This window comes from Bos grunniens, chromosome 15, assembly GCF_055505025.1.
Source record: "Bos grunniens cultivar Pamir isolate PY7600 chromosome 15, Bosgru_T2T1.0, whole genome shotgun sequence".
NCBI classification, from domain to species: domain Eukaryota; kingdom Metazoa; phylum Chordata; class Mammalia; order Artiodactyla; family Bovidae; genus Bos; species Bos grunniens.
The window spans coordinates 46,939,672-46,959,123 of record NC_141179.1 but is presented as its reverse complement, the minus strand read 5'-3'; the positions used below and the strand labels follow the sequence as shown (position 1 = coordinate 46,959,123).

At 38.6% G+C, this 19,452-nt stretch overlaps 1 pseudogene across 1 annotated transcript in view; it reads right to left on the bottom strand.

Annotated features, from left to right (window-relative positions):
* Positions 1-19,452, bottom strand: part of LOC147357873 (interferon-induced very large GTPase 1-like) — a 59,805-nt pseudogene that overhangs the window by 19,540 nt on the left and 20,813 nt on the right. Inside the window, exon 2 of the transcript XR_015142117.1 lies at positions 14,551-14,620. The product of XR_015142117.1 is annotated as an interferon-induced very large GTPase 1-like (transcript). The remainder of the gene's footprint in view (positions 1-14,550; positions 14,621-19,452) is intronic.

Genomic DNA, 19,452 nt, shown 5'->3' with positions numbered 1-19,452 from the left:
ACACGGAGGAAATGTAAATGTCTATTGCTAAATGTAAAAAGCCAGATCAAAAAGGCCGTGATTCCAATTGTAATATATTCTGGAAAAAACAAAATTATAGTGAAAGTGCGAAGATGAGTGGTTACAAGTAAAGGATGAGAAGGAGGAGCACAGGGGATTTTGGGGGCAATGAACCTATTCTGTTTATTTAAAAGTTTGTTACACTTCATTAGACATTTTTCAAAACCCATAGAATATGCAAGGCATATATAAACTATGTGCTCTGGGTGATATTGACATTTCAGTGTGGGTTCATCACTGTAACAAATGTGTCACTTTGTTGGGGGATATTGATAATGCAGGAGATCACGTATTTGTGGGGCCGAGAGGCATACGGGAAATCTCTGTAACTTCTGCTCGTTTTTGTTTAAACCTGAAACTGCTCTAAAAAATAAATTCAATAAAAATAAAGCAAAGTTTACAGACTTGCTGAAATTGAATCTACAACTACTTTAGGAAGGATTTAGTATTACCATATATTTTGTACCTGATAAAACAAACCAAGAAAAAATCAGTAAATACAAAGAGCACTCAAACAATATGATTAACAAATCAACCTAATGTCCTCATTTAAAACTGCTCACAACATGTTTGCATTGTGTCTCTAATGACTTTTGGGAAATTTCTAGGCTCAGCACAAACAAACTGCTTATCTGGACAGAGGACAGACACATATTTGGGTATTGTTTGTGGACAGTTGAAAGGAGAGAAGACAGTTGAATACCTGGGCTGAGGGCATGAAGATATGTATTTGGAGAGCCGATCTAGAGATCTGCCTGAGATAGAGATGTGGTCTTCAGCAGACAGGACTCCCCATGAAGGTGGATCAAAAAATGATGTCCCTATTTTCACTAATTGCCAGATTTCCAAACCTCTTCCTCTGTTTGTTTTCCCATCACATTCATCCCACTCTAATTTTTCCAGTGTCTCAGGTTCCAAATAGTTCCCTTTGACTTCTGTGTCTCTTTAGCTCACTACAATCAGACATCATATTCTCAAATTTTTCCATCCTGTTCAAACTCATGTATATACCATAGACTATGTATCAGGTGTTCTGATTGAAAATGGGGTTATAGGTATGAATACGACATGGTCAGAGAAGGTTCTGCATCAGTTGGAGGGAAGAAAATCATGAGTAGTCTAGGAGGAGGGAGAAACAAAACTTTAACTGGAGCTCCTCTAATCCTCTCTAGATTGCCTTTAGTACTTGATTCTTGAGAGAATGCATAAGGTTCATCTACCTTCTTTGAGCCTTGCTCTCTCAGTTCAGTTCAGTTCAGTCACTCAGTCATGTCTGACTCTTTGCGACCCCATGGACTGCAGCATGCCAGGCTTTCCTGTCCATCACCATCTCCCAGAGCTTGCTCAAACTAATATCCATTGAGTTGGTGATGCCAACCAACCATCTCATCCTCTGTTGACCCCTTCTCCTCCTGCCTTTGGTCTTTCCCAGAAGCAGGGTCTTTTCTAATGAGTCAGCTCTTCGTATCAGATGGCCAAAGTATTGGAGTTTCAGCTTCAGCATCAGTCCATCTAATGAATATTCAGGACTGATTTCCTTTAGGATTGACTGGTTGGATCTCCTTGCAGTCCAAGGACTCTCAAGAGTCTTCTCCAACACCACAGTTCAAAAGAATCAATTCTTTGGCTCTCAGCTTTCTTTATAGTCCCAATTCTCACATCCATACATGACTACTGGAAAAACCATAGCTCTGACTAGACGGACCTTTGTCGGCAAAGTAATGTCTGCTTTTTAGTATGCTGTCTAGGTTGGTTATAACTTTTCTTCCAAGAAGCAAGCATCTTTTAATTTCATAGATTCAGTCACCATCTGCAGTGACTTTGGAGCCCAGGAAAATAAATTCTCGCACTGTTTCCATTGTTTCCCCATCTATTTGCCATAGATGTGGGGCCAAATGCCATGGTCTTCATTTTTTGAATGTTTAGTTTTAAACCAGCTTTTTCACTCTCCTCCTTCACTTTCATCAAGGGGCTCTTCAGTTCCTCTTCACTTTCTGCCATAAGAGTGGTGTCATCTGCATGTCTGAGGTTATTGATATTTCTCCCAGCAATCTTGATTCCAGCTTGTGCTTCATCCAGTCTGGCATTTCACATGATGTACTCTGCATAAAAGTTAAAAAAGCAGGATGACAATATACAGCCTTGACATACTCCTTTCCTGATTTGGAACCAGTATGTTGTTACATGTCTTGTTCTAACTGTTGCTTCTTGACCTGCACAAAGATTTCTCAGGAGGCAGGTAAGGAGGTCTGGTATTCCCATCCTTGAAGAATGTGCCACAGTTTGTTGTGATCTACACAGTCAGAGGCTTTGGCATAATCAATGAAGAAGAAGTAGCTATTTTTCTGGAATTCTCTTGCTTTTTCTATGATTGAACAGATTTTGCAATTCGATCTCTGGTTCCTCTGCCTTTTCTGAATCTATCTTGAACATCTGGAAGTTCATGGTTCATATACTGTTGAAGCCTGGCTTGGAGAATTTTGAGCATTACTTTGCTAGTGTGTGAGGTGAGCTTGAACATTCTTTGGCATTGCCATTCTTTGGGATTGGAATGAAAACTTACCTTTTCCAGTCCTGTGGCCAGTGCTGAATTTTCCAAATTTGCTGGCGTATTGAGTGCAGCACTTTCACAGCATCATCTTTTCGGATTTGAAAAAAGCTCAACTGGAATTCCATCACCTCCTCTAGCTTTGTTTGTAGTGATTCTTCCTAAGGGCCATTTGACTTTGTATTCCAAGATATCTGGCTCTAGGTGAGTGATCACACCATGATGGTTATCTGGGTCATGAAGATCTTTTTAGTATAGTTCTTCTGTGTATTCTTGCTACCCCTTCTGAATATCTTCTTCTTCTGTTAGATCCATACCATTTCTGTCTTTTATTGTACCCATCTTTTCATGAAATGTTCCCTTTGTATCTCTTTTTGAAGATCTCTAGTCTTTGCCATTCTATTGTTTTCCTCTATTTCTTTGTATTGATCACTGAGGAAGGCTTTCTTATCTCTCCTTGCTATTTGGAACTCTGCATTCCAATGGGTATATCTTTCCTTTTCTCCTTTACCTTTAGCTTCTCTTCTTGCCTCAGCTATTTGGAAGGCCTCCTCTGACAACAATTTTGCTTTTTTGGCATTTTTTGGGGGGGGGAATGGTCTTGATCCCTGTCTCCTGTAAAATGTCATGAACCTCCGTCCATAGTTCTTCAGATACTCTATCAGTTTTAATCGCTTGAATCTATTTGTCACTTCCACTGAGTTGACTTAGGTTATACCTGAATGGTCTGGTAGTTTTCCCTGTTTTCTTCAATTTAAGTCTGAATTTGGCAATTAGGAGTTCATGGTGTGTGCCACAGTCAGGTCCCAGTTTTGTTTTTGCTGACTGTATAGAGTTTCTCCATCTTTGGCTTCAAGGAATATAATCAACCTGATTTGGTATTGACCATCTGGTAATGTTGATGTGTAGAGTCTTCTCTTGTATTGTTGGGAGAGGGTGTTTGCTATGACCAGTGTATTTTCTTGGCAAAACTCTATTTGCCTTTGGCCTGCTTCATTTTGTTCTCCAAGGCCAAATTTGTCTGTTACTCCAGGTATCTCTTGACTTCCTACTTTTGTATTCCAGTCCCCTAACATGAAAAAGACATCTTTTTTTGGGTGTTAGTTCTAGAAGGTCTTGTAGGTCTTCATAGAACTGTTCAGTTTCAGCTTCTTCAGCATTACTGGTTGGGGCATAGACTTGGATTACTGTGATATTGAATAGTTTGCCTTGGAAAAGAACAGAGATCATTCTGTCATTTTTGAGATTTCCCCCAAGTACCTGCATTTCGGACTCTTGTTGACTATGAGAGCTACTCCATTTATTCTAAGGCATTCTTGCCCACAATAGTAGAAGAATGGTCATCTGAATTAAATTTATGCATTCCATTCCATTTTAGTTCACTGATTCCTAAAATGTTGATGTTCACTCTTGCCATCTCCTGCTTGACCACTTCTAATTTACCTTGATTCATGGACCTAAGATTCCAGGTTCCTATGCAATATTGCTCTTTACAGCATCGGACTTTACTTCCATTACCAGTCACATCCATGAATGGGAGTTGTTTTCGCTTTGGATCCATCTCTTCAGTCTTTCTGTAGTTAGTTCTCCATTCTTCTCCAATAGCCTATTGGGCACCTACTGACATGAGGAGTTCGTCTTTCAGTGTCATATCTTTTGTTTATTCTTACTGTTCATGGGGTTCTCAAAGCAAGAATACTGAGGTGGTTTGCCATTCCCTTCTCCAGAGAATGCATAAGGTTCATCCACCTTCTTTGAGCCTTGCCCTCTCACTTATCCTTTATTTCTTACTTTGCATCTGTCTTGTTCCCCTGATTGTTTCATATTAGCTCCCAGACATGCTCAGGCATTCCTATTCTAAATAAATACAAATTGGAGTTTGTCTCCTCTTTAAGTTCTCAGTCTCTTTATTCCTTTCACTATAATATTTCCAAAAACTTGAAACATTATCTTAGTAAGTATGCCTGTGCTGTAAGTACCTTAGTAAGTATGTGTGCTGTGCTTAGTCACTTATTCATGTCTGACTCTCTGTGACCCCATGAATTATAGTCCCCCAGGCTCCTCTGTCCATGAAATTCTCCAGGCAGTTCTCCAGTAGGTAGCCATTTCCTATCCAGGGGATCTTCCCAACTGAGGGATCGAATCTGAGTTTCCTACACTGTAGGCTATTCTTTACTCTTTGAATCATCAAATATGAATGGGCTTAGTCACTCCCAACTCTTTGTGAAGCCATGGACTGTAGCCCACCAGGCTCCTTTGTCCATGGGGATTCTCTAGGCAAGAATACTGGAGGAGGGTTACCATGCCCTCCTCCAGGAAATCTTCCCAATCCAGCAATTGAACCCTGGTCTCCCACATTGCAGGCAGATTCTTTACCATCTGAACCAGCAGGGAAGCCCAAACTAAGGATGCCCTACATTTATTTCAGTGTCTACCAATACTGGTCTTTTGCCAGTAATGTTCTAGTTTCTATAGATTGCTCACTGAAGAAGACAGAAATGCCCTTGCTCACCCAGAGTGAGAAGACAGATAATTCATACGTAAATTGATATAATAAATATATAACAATATAATATTAATTATAATATTATTAAAATATTATAATAAATATAGTATTATAATATGAAGAGGACTACTGATTATAAGGTGGCTTATCTTGTGTGTGTCTGTGTGTGAGTGCCCCTGGGTGGAACATCACACATATGAGCCCTATTCATTACCCAGCTGTCAAGGTGAGCCCCTCCTTTGCTTCTACCTACTGTTGTAGAAATGCTTTCAATTTTATTTCTCTTTCTCTCATTTTCCAGAAACAATAGTTTTTCTTTTCTTTTAATTCAACAGTGCCTTGGCAAGGATAGAAAATTTTTCCACATAAGGAAATATTGCCATGTAGTATAGATTCTGTCTCAACTTCATTCTTGCAACAGAAGTTTAGTTTAGAAATCAATATTTCAGTACTGTTTTTGTATCCTATGACCCTAGTTATAACTATAATGTTTAAAATAATAACACAGCCTATGAAATTTTGGTTCATACATTTTCTTCTACAAAGGGTTGATTTAGAATATTATCTGACATTTATCTTATGATACTGCAATATTTTATTACTTTGCCTGCTGAAAGGAGCCTAAAATCTTCAGCTGTTCTGACAACTGAGAGCTAGAGCGGGTAAGGGTCTATGTTGTGAGAAACTCTCATTGAGATTAGAAGTGTGGTATGTGTAAGGGACAAGAATAAGTGATAAAATGGTTAGAAAATCATACAAGAGCATTTTCAGGGAGGAATAAAATCTCAGTCATAGGCCTTCAATTCTTGACTGATTTGGGAAACTTTTCTTATAGATTCTCTCTTAGTGCCTTATCAGAAACCTCTGTAAACATCTGTTATGCCTTCAGTGACCATATTTCATGGTATCCTGGAACCAGCCTATACTGTCTCATGAGAAAATTGTTAAATGTTCAAGATTTTCTAAGACAGTTATTAAGCACAACCATTATGAAAAGTAAATTACATGGGAGCACATCTTCAAATATGAAGGGATAAGTAACTCCAGGGGTCCATCCTTCTACTGAAACAATAAATGAGGAAAAATGATAAGAATCTACTTTGTTGAAAATCTGGGAAACAATTGAAGGTTTATGTGTGCTGATCAAGAAAAAGGCAACTTAAAAACGGGAGGGGAGTGTTGTGGCACTTTTACTTGCCTTGGGCCACCCTCCTCCCCTGCTTGAGAAAGTCCTGAAGATACAGGACACATTCTCATTGTGAGACATTTCTCCCTGCTTTCAAAGAGAGAAGAGCAGACCGTGATCTCAAAGATTGTGTTTGTCTACTTGGAGCATTCTGGGGGTTAGCTGAAAGACTGAAGAAAGGCAGTTTGGTTTTTCTTTTGTGCAGCACAGAGCTCCATCAGAATGCAACCAAGTGGAGGGCATTCCTTGCAAACAAGAAAGGTAAATAGACAACCCCTCCTATCTGGGGGAAGACGTTAAGGTTGAGGTAAACAATAGACATGTTGAAAACTTGATAAGAAAGACTGAGAAGAGACATTCTGTGGGGAAGTGGAACAGTAAAAAGTTCCCTGTGTGTAGGATTTATACCTCTAAATGATCTTTAGGTTCAAGAGAAGCAGAAACTAAAGGCTAAGGCAGAAGTATAAAGGCCCTGTTTAAGCATTGAAGGATTTAGAAAAGGCACAGGAAGCAGAGACGAAATTGCCAAGATCCGTTGGATCATAGAAAAAGCAAGAGGATTCCAGAAAAACAGCTACTTCTGCTTCACTGACTATACTAAATCCTTTATGTGAATTGCAACAAACTGTGGAAAACTCTTAAAGTGATGGGAATACCAGACCATCTTACCTGTCTCCTGAGAAACTTATATGCAGGTCAAGAAGCAACAGTTAGCACTGGTCATGAAATAATAGACTGGTTCCAAATTGGAAAAGGAGTATGTCAAGGCTGTATATTGTCACCTTACTTATTTAACTTCTATGCAGAGTACATCATACAAAATGCCGGCCTGGATGAAGCACAAGCTGGAGTCAAGATGGGCCCAATAAAGGACAGAAATGGTATGGACCTAACAGAAGCAGAAGATATTAAGAAGAGGTGGCAAGAATACACAGAAGAACTGTACAAAAAAGATCTTCAGTACCCAAATAATCACAATGGTGTGATTACTCCCCTAGCGCCAGACATCCTGGAATATGAAGTCAAGTGGCCCTTAGAAAGCATCACTACGAACAAAGCTAGAGGAGGTGATGGAATTCCAGTTGAGCTATTTCAAATCCTGAAAGATGATATTGTGAAAGTGCTGCACTTTATGTGCCTGCAAATTTGGAAAACTCAGCAGTGGCCACAGGACTGGAAAAAGTCAGTTTTCATTCAAATCCCAAGAAAGGTAATGCCAAAGAATGGATGTGAGTGTCGGACCATAAAGTAGGATGGAATCCAAAGAATGAATGCTTTTGAACTGTGGTGTTGGAGAAGACTCTTGAGAGTCCCTTGGACTGCAAGGAGATCGAACCAGCCAATCCTACAGGAAATCAGTCCTGAACATTTATTAGAAGGACTGATGCTGAAGCTGAAGCTCCAATACTTGAGCCATCTGATGCAAAGAGCCGACTCATTAGAAAGGACCCTGATTCTGGGAAAGATTGAAGGCAGGAAGAGAAGGGGATGACAGAGGGTGAGATGGTTGGATGGCACCACTGACTCAATGGACATAAGGTTAGGCAAGCTCTGGGAGATGGTGATGGACAGGAAAGCCTGGCGTGCTGCAGTCCATGGGGTCGCAAAGGGTTGGACATGACTGAGTGACTGAACAACAAAGCAGAAGGCATGCTAAACACTGAGCTAGTATGCAAAGAGAGATGTTTTTTTCTTGCTGTGGATTGTTTGGGTATGTTTTTGTTTTGTCTCCAGGCAAAAAAATCTCAAACAGTGCATAAACTGGTATAAGATAAAGGACACATTTCTGAGAGCACATACCATTAACATTTTTACAGAAAAAGGTAGAAAAGTGCTAGACACATAACCAAACCCATAGGAACCAACCAAAACAAGCCCTGAGCATGAGAAGAGTTAGGATTTCAAGAGTTATCTTATTATAAAATTCAAAGTGTCCAGTTTTCCACAAAAAATTAAAACTTGCAAAGAAACAAGAAAATATGGCCCATTCACAGAAAAACTAATAGAAGCTATCTATGAGGAATCAAGTCATAGAAGTTATTCAGCAAGGCCTTTAATTCAACTGCCTTAAATATACTCAAAATACTAAAGGAAATGATGGACAAAATTGTATAACTCCAGGAGAATGATATTCCTCAAACAGTGTACATTTCTAAAGAGATGCAGATTATAAAAAGGGACCAAACTAATTCTAAGTTAAAAATTACAATATCAGAAATGAATTCACTAAGAATTTCAACATCAGTTTTGAAGAGTCAGAGTTGAAAATCAGAAAACTTGAAAACAAGTCATTTAAAATTACCCGGTCTGAGGAACATAAAGACAAGGAAACGAGCAAAAATGAAGAGAGCCTATGAGATCTGTGAGACACCGTCAATAATAGAACATACAAATAATGGAAGTTCCATAAGGAGAGAATAGAGAGAAAGGGATGTAAAAGAATTTTGAAGAAACTATGACCGACAAGTCATACTTTGATTAAATACATGAATCTACACATTCAAGAAGCTCAGTGAACTTTAGAAAGGAAAAACGCAAGAGATCCACCCTGAGACATGTTCTAATACAACTTTTAAAGGTCAGAGACAAAGGAAGAACCTTGAAAGCAGCAAAAGAGAAATGACTGTCCTAAATAAGGGAGACTCATTAAGAGAAAGACTGGACATCTTAGCAGAAACCATGGAGGCCAGAAGGCAGTGAGATGACGTATTTAAAGCACCTAAAGAAAGAGAAAGCCCATAACTCTATACCTGGCAAAACTATCATTCAAAAATAAAGGAGACGGTAAGACATTCCCAGATTAACAAGTGCTGAAGGAATTCATCACTAGTACATGTGTCCTGTTTGTTCAGTCGCTGAGGTGTGTCCACCTGTTTGTGATCCTGTGGACTGTGGCCTGTCAGGCTTCCATGTCCTTCACTATTTCCTGGAGTTTGCTCAAATGCATGTTCATTGAGTTGGTGATGCTAGATGTGTCCTATAGGAAATGCTAAAAAGAGACCTTCAGGTGGAAATGGAAGGACTCTAGACAGTAAACTTGAAGCCACAGGAAGAAATAACACGGGTAAAGGAATATATAAACCAGTATTAGTGTATTTTCCATTTGTGACTCCTTTTTCTTTCCCAGTTTGATCAAAAAGATGAATCATAAAATGATAATGATAAGCCTATGTTAAATGGGCACACAAAGTAGAAAGATGTAATTTGTGACACAGTAACATAAAGGGGGGAGGGATGGAGAAATGTAGGAACAGAATTTTTACATACCTATGGAAATTCATATGATATTAATTCAAAATAGATTGTCACATGTTTGTGAGGTTAATTGTAAGCTCTAGCACAACCAATGCTAAAATAAATTTAAATATACAGAAAAATAAATTAGAAAGGAATCAAAATCATATACTACAAAAATACAAACACAAAATACTGCAGTTAATGGTGACAATGAGGAACAAACAAGATATGAAACATATGAAAGACAAAGAAAAATTGAAGAATTAAATGTTTAATTTCAGTATTTATAAATGGATTAAACTCTTCTATTAGAAGGTAAATATTCTCAAAATAAATTAAAAAGCAAATGCTATTATATGCTGTCTAGAAAAGACTCATTTCATATCCAAGACAAATAGGTCAAAAGTAAAAGAATGGAAAAGGACATTCCAGGCAAATAGTTACTAAAAGAGAACTGAGATATCAGTGCTAAGATCAGATAAGATAGACTCAGTTGAAAATTGTTACAAGAGGCAAAGAGGAACACTAAATATTGATTAAAATGTGAACCCATCAGGAAGATATAAACCTAGGAACCTAAAAACAGAACTCTAACACATAGGAGGCAAAAACTGAGAAGAGAAACCAGAAATATACAGTTCTAAAATAATAGTTGGAGATTTCAATACTATACTTTGCATATGGAGAAACAGTTAGAAGACCAGTAGCAAACAGGGGAATTGAACAATACTCTAAACCAGCTATATCTGACAGACATAAACAGACACTCTCTCCAACATCAGCTTAGTAGTGTTTCTGCTGAACAGATTTTCTCAAGAACTTTGTGGATCTTCTGTAAATGTCAGTGGGATTCACTCCCCTAGGCAAAAGCCACATTTATAGATCTTTTCCAGACAAACCCTCTAAGCCTTGCCCTCCTGCTGAAATAGTAGGAAACAGTACCGTACCTTAAGCTCCCTAGAGGACTTCTAGTTTGGTTGATATCTGTGAGGCAAACCCTTATCCTCTTTTTTGGGGAGGGTGTGGTTAAAATGATTTCTATTTAATTATTATTAATTGGAGGTTAATTGCTTTACAGTATTGTGTTGGTTTCTGCCATATATCAACATGAATCAGCCAAGTATACATATGTCTCCTCCCTCTTGAACCTCCCTCCAACCTACCATCCCACCCCTCTAGGTTGTCAGAGCAGTGGGTTGAGCACCCTGCATCATATAGCAAATTCCCACTGGCTATTTATTTTACATATGGTAATGTGTATTTTCCTGTTACTCTTTGAATTCATCTCAACGTCTCCTTCCCCTACTGTGTCCACAAATCTGTTCTCTGTGTCACTGTTTCCATTCAGTTCAGGACAGTTGTTCAGATGTGTCCGACTCTGCAACCCCATGGACTGCAGCATGCCAGGCCTCTCTGTCCATCACTAACTCCTGGAGTCCACTGAAACTCATGTCCATCAAGTCGATGATGCCATCCAGCCATCTCATCCTCTGTTGTTCCCTTCTCTTCCTGACCCCAATCAATCCCACCATCAGAGTCTTTTCCAATGAGTCAACTCTTCACATGAGGTGGCCAAAGTACTGGAGTTTCAGCCTCAGAATCATTCCTTCCAAAGAAATCCCAGGGCTGATCTCCTTCAGGACTGGTTGGATCTCCTTGCAGTCCAAGAGACTCTCAAGAGTCTTCTTCAACATCACAGTTCAAAAGCATCAATCCTTCGGCGCTCAGCCTTCTTCACAGTCCAACTCTCACATCCATACATGACCACAGGAAAAACCAGAGCCTTGACTAGACGAACCTTTGTTGGCAAAGTAATGTCTCTGCTTTTGAATATGCTGTCTAGGTTGGTAATAACTTTCCTTCCAAGGAGTAAGCATCTTTTAATTTCATGGCTGCAGTCACCATCTGTAGTGATTTTGGAGCCCAGAAAAACAAAGTCTGACACTGTTTCCCCATCTATTTCCCATGAAGTGATGGGACCGGATGCCATGATCTTCGTTTTCTGAAAGTTGAGCTTTAAGCCAACTTTTTCACTCTCCTCTTTCACTTTCATCAAGAGGCTTTTGAGTTCCTCTTCACTTTCTGCCATAAGGGTGGTGTCATCTGCATATCTGAGGTTACTCATATTTCTCCCAGCTTGTGTTTCTTCCAGTCCAGCGTTTCTCATGATGTACTCTGCATAGAAGTTAAACAAACAGGTTGACAATATACAGCCTTGATGAACTCCTTTTCCTATTTGGAGCCAGTCTGTTGTTCCATGTCCAGTTCTAAATGTTGCTTCCTGACTTGCATACAAATTCCATGTCCTAGCCATTATAAATAGTGGTGCAGTGAACATTGGGGTATGGGTGTCTCTTTCAATTACAGTTTTCTCAGGGTATATATAGCCCTCTAGTAGGATTGTTGGGTCATATGGTAGTTTTATTTCTAGTTTTATAAGAAATCTTTATCCTTAAAATGATTGGAAGACCTATTTTTGTGCCTGATTCCTTCACCTTTTAATCTTTCTGAAGTTTTAGGGAAAAGTTGTACAATCATGCTTAACAGAGATTAAGACTGTGAATCTCTTTAATTCTTACAGATGGTGAGAAATTTCAAAATGGTAAGGTCTTGATTTCATTTTGTTTAACAGTTTTTTCCTCAATTTATCATTCTCCTCTCACATATTATCATAAATAGAAAAAAGAATTCAAGAGTTATTTTAACACTTTACTTGGAAGTCTCCCTAAGTATAAAACCAGCTTTTAAGTATTTTCTTGAACATAACTCCAGGATATAATTTTGCTAAGTTTTTTTTTTTTTATCACTTTGTGACAAGAATCTTCCTCCTTCTGTCTCTAATAACATGTTCCTCAATTTCTTCTGACTCTCACTGTGGCATACTTAAAGATTAGATTTCTACCAACAGTGTGTTGAAAACATATAGGCTTTCTCTCAAAATTCTTCTCATCTCTGCTCACTTGACTGATTTCAAAGCTATTTCCAAGTTTTTAGGTACCATTTCTAGGCATCAAAATCTGTTTTATTTTTATATTGTTTTATAATGGATTACCACAAACTTAGCATCTCAAAACACAGATATATCCCAGTTTCTGTCAGGAGTCTGGCATGACTTAGCTGGGTGCTGTATTCGCGGTTTTATAAGGCAGCACTCCAGGTGTTGACTGAGCTGTATTTTCATCTAGAATTTCAACTAGAAAAGCTGCTCTTAGCTTATACATGTTAACAGAATTAATTTTCTTGCGATTTTAGGACTGTTCACAGTTCCTGGCCACATTATCTTTTCCAAAGGCCTTTCTTTAATATGATAGCTTACTTTTGTAAGTCAGCAGGAGGGAAAATTATCTCTGAAGAAGGGCTGAGTCTCTCTTTAAGGCCTTTTGCTTGATTAAGTTGAGCCTATCCAAGATAATCTTCCTTTTGGTTAAAGCAAAATCAATTGATTTGGGTCCTTAATTTTATCTGAAAATTCCTTCATCTATGCTACATTCTATTGTTTAGCAGCAAAGGGAGGTCATTAGGTAGGCCTTGAATCATGGAGCTACCCTCATCTACGTGCCAAGAAGTAAAGTATGTGAAGTCCTCAGTCCAGTGTTTGACACATACTAAGAGCTCAATAAATGTTAACACCTCCCATCTTTCGATTTTTCTAAAGTCTCTGTTGGAACCACAGTCTCAGTGCCCAGAGGGATGTGAGACTCAATGAGGTAAATCCCACTGAAGGGAGTGAAGCTTTAAAGGAGTTTGCCACCACCTAGCCAAAGGAGAATCAGATTCTCTGACTTATAAGAGCATGCTTCACAGTTTAGGAAAATCTGGAGAGAGGAACTGTTAGTGGAGACTTTAAGACTTAAACCAGAGAACCTGGAAGGAATACATATGCAGATTAGGTTTCAGGGAATTTTTCAGTGCATCAAGGTATAGAAAGGAATTAAGAGAGTAGCATAGCCTGGGGAGTGTATGCCATCCAAACAAGTAAGATGGCTGTTATATGGAGATACATATAACCTTCAAGATATCCTTTTAGTTGACCAAAGGGACTTGGAGTTTAGGTGGTTTAGGATTATTTGAGCTATTCTGTACATGGAATTCATTTGGTGCCTATACCTATTCCAGGTGGTAGAGGCAAATTTTAAGAGATGATATTCAGTTAAGATTGGCCTCTAAACTAAAGTAACCTGAAAAGTGGTAAGAGTATCAGGGAAAGCATCATGAAAAGAGAAAAGGCTGTTTGAATGGGATGAATAAATTCTAAGGACTAGAGGATCCTATGGGACCAAGAATGGAAATGTAGGAAAAAGAGAATCTCTCCAAGGTAGAAGCAGGTTCCAATCTCCTGGAGACTATGAAGACTGAAAGTAGAATGTCAGACCCACCACTCCAGGGAGAATAAATATAAGGTTTAATGATAATATGTCAAGTCCAATAAAGATTGGGAAGCTTACATACATAGGAGAATGAAAGGAAAGATCAAGACTGAAGGGTCTATAAGCCAGAAGGAAAAACATAAATACAGTATACTAACGCACATATATGGAATTTAGAAAGATGGTAACAATAACCCGGTGTACGAGACAGCAAAAGAGACACTGATGTATAGAACAGTCTTATGGACTCTGTGGGAGAGGGAGAGGGTGGGAAGATTTGGGAGAATGGCAATGAAACATGTAAAATATCATGTAGGAAACGAGTTGCCAGTCCAGGTTCGATGCATGATGCTGGATGCTTGGGGCTGGTGCACTGGGACGGCCCAGAGGGATGGTATGGGGAGGGAGGAGGGAGGAGGGTTCGGGATGGGGAACACATGTATACCTGTGGCGGATTCATTTTGATATTTGGCAAAACTAATACAATTATGTAAAGTTTAAAAATAAAATAAAATTGGAAGAATAAAAAAATAAAAAAAAAATTAAGAAAGCCAAAAAAAAAAAAAAAAAAAGACTGAAGGGTCTAAATTAAGGCAAAGATTCTTTTTTGTTTGTTTGATTTTTACTTTAACTAGAAACTACATACCACAACTGTAGTCAAGAACGTTGATCCTGTAGGTTTTCTTTCAGAAGTGACTTTCTGTCTCCTGAAGCTTCTGCCATGAGATGATAGGCAATATTAGGAAATAGCAATTTGGAAATTTCCAATTTCCAATTAGGAAATAATAGGAAATAGCTATATGGAAATTGCTGCAACATGGAAAATAACTTTTAACATTTTGGTATAGACTGAAAGTTAATGGAGATGCTGTTTGTCTTTTCTGCTAATGTTTTAGCAATTCTTTTATTTTCTTGTTGTCTCAAAATGGGGAGATGCTTTCCTTTAGGAGATGTGGGAGATTGTAACCCAAAGAAGGCCTCTTCAGCATTTGAAATGCCATAGTCATTGACCTCCATATAGGTTAGGAAAGAACAAAAAATGTAGGACAGTAGCTCTTGCTGCTTTTTTCTTCTAAGTCTTTAAGACTAAGCCTACTGACCGAGAATTCTCAGAGCTGTCAGTTCGAGAGCACAGACAAAGACACATAGGGAGGAGTGTAGACTTCTCAATGATTGTCTCCACTGGACGATCTGGTTCAGATTTGGACAGATATTGTTCTGACACTGGAAAGCTGGGAAGTCTGTCCTGTTACACTGTCAGGCTCCTGTCATTCTTCATTCTGCATGAGTAACTGTGCTGAGTGTTGGGTAGGAGTTGAATGTGCCAGAAGATATTTTTCAAGATTACCTTCCCTGAAGGGAACTGGCACACTATGGATATATTCCCACGTTAGGAGATGATCTGCCTGTGATTTGAGGACATTGGTTTATACCCCAATGGACACAACCTTTGACCACCAAGCAGCATGGTAAAAGTAAGATTTTATATTGACTACAGAAAGAGTAATGTGGAAATCAATCCATATATTTAATTCTTGCTAAAGACTGAATCCTTGGTATCTACTGTAACCTAATAAAATGATATCTGCTGAAGATGAATGCAGAGGCCTTTACTAGGTGTATGTAGGTCCAGAAAACACTAGTATTTTCCTCAGGAGTAAATCAGTTTTACAGTTAAGTTGTATACCAGGATCCCTCCTTCCCACCTCCAACTAGAGTGTTTGGGAAGAAATCCTTTGAAGTCACATAAAACTCAAGTTTGTCAGTTCTAGCAAGGATCTAGTAATAGCAATAGTCATAGGACTACATCATTGTTGAAGATCCTGTTTTGCCTTTCACTGACTTATTCTCTAAGAAAAATACATATAAAATAGTGTGTATATTCGAGCACTTGTGTATAAGGCACTTGTTCTGATAGTCTAATATCAATGAGTCATTCTTTGTAGCTTTATGTGCCTCAGAGCTGACACTGGTGTTGTGTCAATAAAAGAGAAGTAGAGATATGTGTAATAGGAAGGATGAGGAGAAGAAAAGATTCTTTTAGTTCTTGTCTGCTTTGCTTTTGCCTACAGTTCAGGACTTTTGGGCTAGAGGTAGATTATTTACCCATTCTTCGTGGTGCTGGAAAGATTTTATCAATGGTTTCTCTACCTTGCTTATCACATGAAAATGAAATGAAATGTTAATCTCTTAGTTTTGTCCTACTCTTAGTGACGCTATAGGCTGTAGCCTGCCAGGCTCCTCTGTCCATGGAATTCTCCAGGCAAGAATACTGGAGTGGGTTGCTGTTCCCTTCTCCAGGGAGTCTTCCAAACCCAGGGATCAAACCCAGGTCTCCTGCATTTCAGGCAGTTTCTTTACCACTTGAGTCACCAGGGAAGTGTATAGTTTTGGTCTATTTGCATGCCAAATTATAGAGATAGATTTAAAGAAGGCAGGAATCTATTCAAAAAAGGCAGAAATTGCTGTAAATTAATGCAGGTGTTAAGGATTGTAATGGCCTCACTCTTCAGACATGGAGAAGGCAATGGCAACCCACTCCAGTACTTTTACCTGGAGAATCCATGGATGGAGGAGCTTGATAGGCTGCAATCCATGGGGTCGCTGAGAGTTGGATGTGACACTGCGACTTCACTTTCACTTTTCACTCTCATGCATTGGAGAAGGAAATGGCAACCCACTCCAGTGTTCTTGCCTGGAGAATCCCAGGGACGGGGGAGCCTGGTGGGCTGCCGTCTCTGGAGTCGCACAGAGTCGGACACGACTAAAGCGACCTAGCAGCAGCAGCAGCACTCTTCTGACTGATTGAATTTGACTTGGTTTTAAACTAATGTAAAGTTTAAAACATGAATTAATCTTTCAAAGTAGTTGTCCTCAGACTTTATATTGCATAACGATTACCTGAGGACATCTTAAAAATGTGGATTCCCAGCCCCACTCACAGAGAATCTGACATGGAGGGTCTACGTTACTGCTCAGGAACTATGGTTTTTATTTATTTATTTATTTGTCATATCTTATTTTATTTTATTTTTATTTTATTTTTTTTATTGTCATCCTGTTTATTTATTTATTTATTTTTTAATTTTATTTTATTTTTAAACTTTACATAATTGTATTAGTTTTGCCAAATATCAAAATGAATCTGCCACAGGCATACATGTGTCCCCATCCTGAACCCTCCTCCCTCCTCCCTCCCCATACCATCCCTGTGGGGCGTCCCAGTGCACCAGCCCCAAGCATCCAGTATCGGGCATCGAACCTGGACTGGCAACTCGTTTCTTACATGATATTCTACATGTTTCAATGTCACTCTCCCAAATCTTCCCACCCTCTCCCTCTCCCACAGAGTCCATAAGACTGTTCTATACATCAGTGTCTCTTTTGCTGTCTCGTACACCAGGTTATTGTTACCATCTTTCTAAATTCCATATATATGCGTTAGTATACTGTATTTCTGTTTTTCCTTCTGGCTTACTTCACTCTGTATAGTAGGCTCCAGTTTCATCCACCTCATTAGAACTGATTCAAATGTATTCTTTTTAATGGCTGAGTAATACTCCATTGTGTATATGTACCACAGCTTTCTTATCCATTCATCTGCTGATGGACATCTAGGTTGCTTCCATGTCCTGGCTATTATAAACAGTGCTGCGATGAACATTGGGGTACACGTGTCTCTTTCCCTTCTGGTTTCCTCAGTGTGTATGCCCAGCAGTGCGATTGCTGGATCATAAGGCAGTTCTATTTCCAGTTTTTTAAGGAATCTCCACACTGTTCTCCATAGTGGCTGTACTAGTTTGCATTCCCACCAACAGTGTAAGAGGGTTCCCTTTTCTCCACATCCTCTCCAGCACTTATTATTTGTAGACTTTTGGATCGCAGCCATTCTGACTGGTGTGAAATGGTATCTCATAGTGGTTTTGATTTGCATTTCTCTGATAATGAGTGATGTTGAGCATCTTTTCATGTGTTTGTTAGCCATCTGTATGTCTTCTTTGGAGAAATGTCTATTTAGTTCTTTGGCCCATTTTTTGATTGGGTCGTTTATTTTTCTGGAATTGAGCTGTAGGAGTTGCTTGTATATTTTTGAGATGAGTTGTTTGTCAGTTGCTTCATTTGCTATTATTTTCTCCCATTCTGAAGGCTGTCTTTTCACCTTGCTAATAGTTTTCTTTGATGTGCAGAAGCTTTTAAGGTTAATTAGGTCCCATTTGTTTATTTTTGCTTTTATTTCCAATATTCTGGAAGGTGGGTCATAGAGGATCCTGCTGTGATGTATGTCAGAGAGTGTTTTGCCTATGTTCTCCTCTGGGAGTTTTATAGTTTCTGGTCTTACGTTGAGATCTTTAATCCATTTTGAGTTTATTTTTGTGTATGGTGTTAGAAAGTGGTCTAGTTTCATTCTTTTACATGTGGTTGACCAGATTTCCCAGCACCATTTGTTAAAGAGATTGTCTTTAATCCATTGTATATTCTTGCCTCCTTTGTCAAAGATAAGGTGTCCATATGTGCGTGGATTTATCTCTGGGCTTTCTATTTTATTCCATTGATCTATATATCTGTCTTTGTGCCAGTACCATACTGTCTTGATAACTGTGGCTTTGTAGTAGAGCCTGAAGTCAGGTAGGTTGATTCCTCCAGTTCCATTCTTCTTTCTCAAGATCGCTTTGGCTATTCGAGGTTTTTTGTTTTTCCATACAAATTGTGAAATTATTTGTTCCAGCTCTGTGAAGAATACTGTTGGTAGCTTGATAGGGATTGCGTTGAATCTATAAATTGCTTTGGGTAGTATACTCATTTTCACTATATTGATTCTTCCAATCCATGAACATGGTATATTTCTCCATCTATTAGTGTCCTCTTTGATTTCTTTCACCAGTGTTTTATAGTTTTCTATGTATAGGTCTTTAGTTTCTTTAGGTAGATATATTCCTAAGTATTTTATTCTTTCCGTTGCAATGGTGAATGGAATTGTTTCCTTAATTTCTCTCTCTGTTTTCTCATTATTAGTGTATAGGAATGCAAGGGATTTCTGTGTGTTGATTTTATATCCTGCAACTTTACTATAGTCATTGATTATTTCTAGTAATTTTCTGGTGGAATCTTTAGGGTTTTCTATGTAGAGGATCATGTCATCTGCAAATAGTGAGAGTTTTACTTCTTCTTTTCCCATTTGGATTCCTTTTATTTCTTTTTCTGCTCTGATTGCTGTGGCCAAAACTTCCAAAACTATGTTGAATAGTAATGGTGAAAGTGGGCACCCTTGTCTTGTTCCTGACTTTAGAGGAAATGCTTTCAATTTTTCACCATTGAGGATAATGTTTGCTGTGGGTTTGTCATATATAGCTTTTATTATGTTGAGGTATGTTCCTTCTATTCCTGCTTTCTGGAGAGTTTTTATCATAAATGGATGTTGAATTTTGTCAAAGGCTTTCTCTGCATCTATTGAGATAATCATATGGTTTTTATTTTTCAATTTGTTAATGTGGTGTATTACATTGATTGATTTGCGGATATTGAAGAATCCTTGCATCCCTGGGATAAA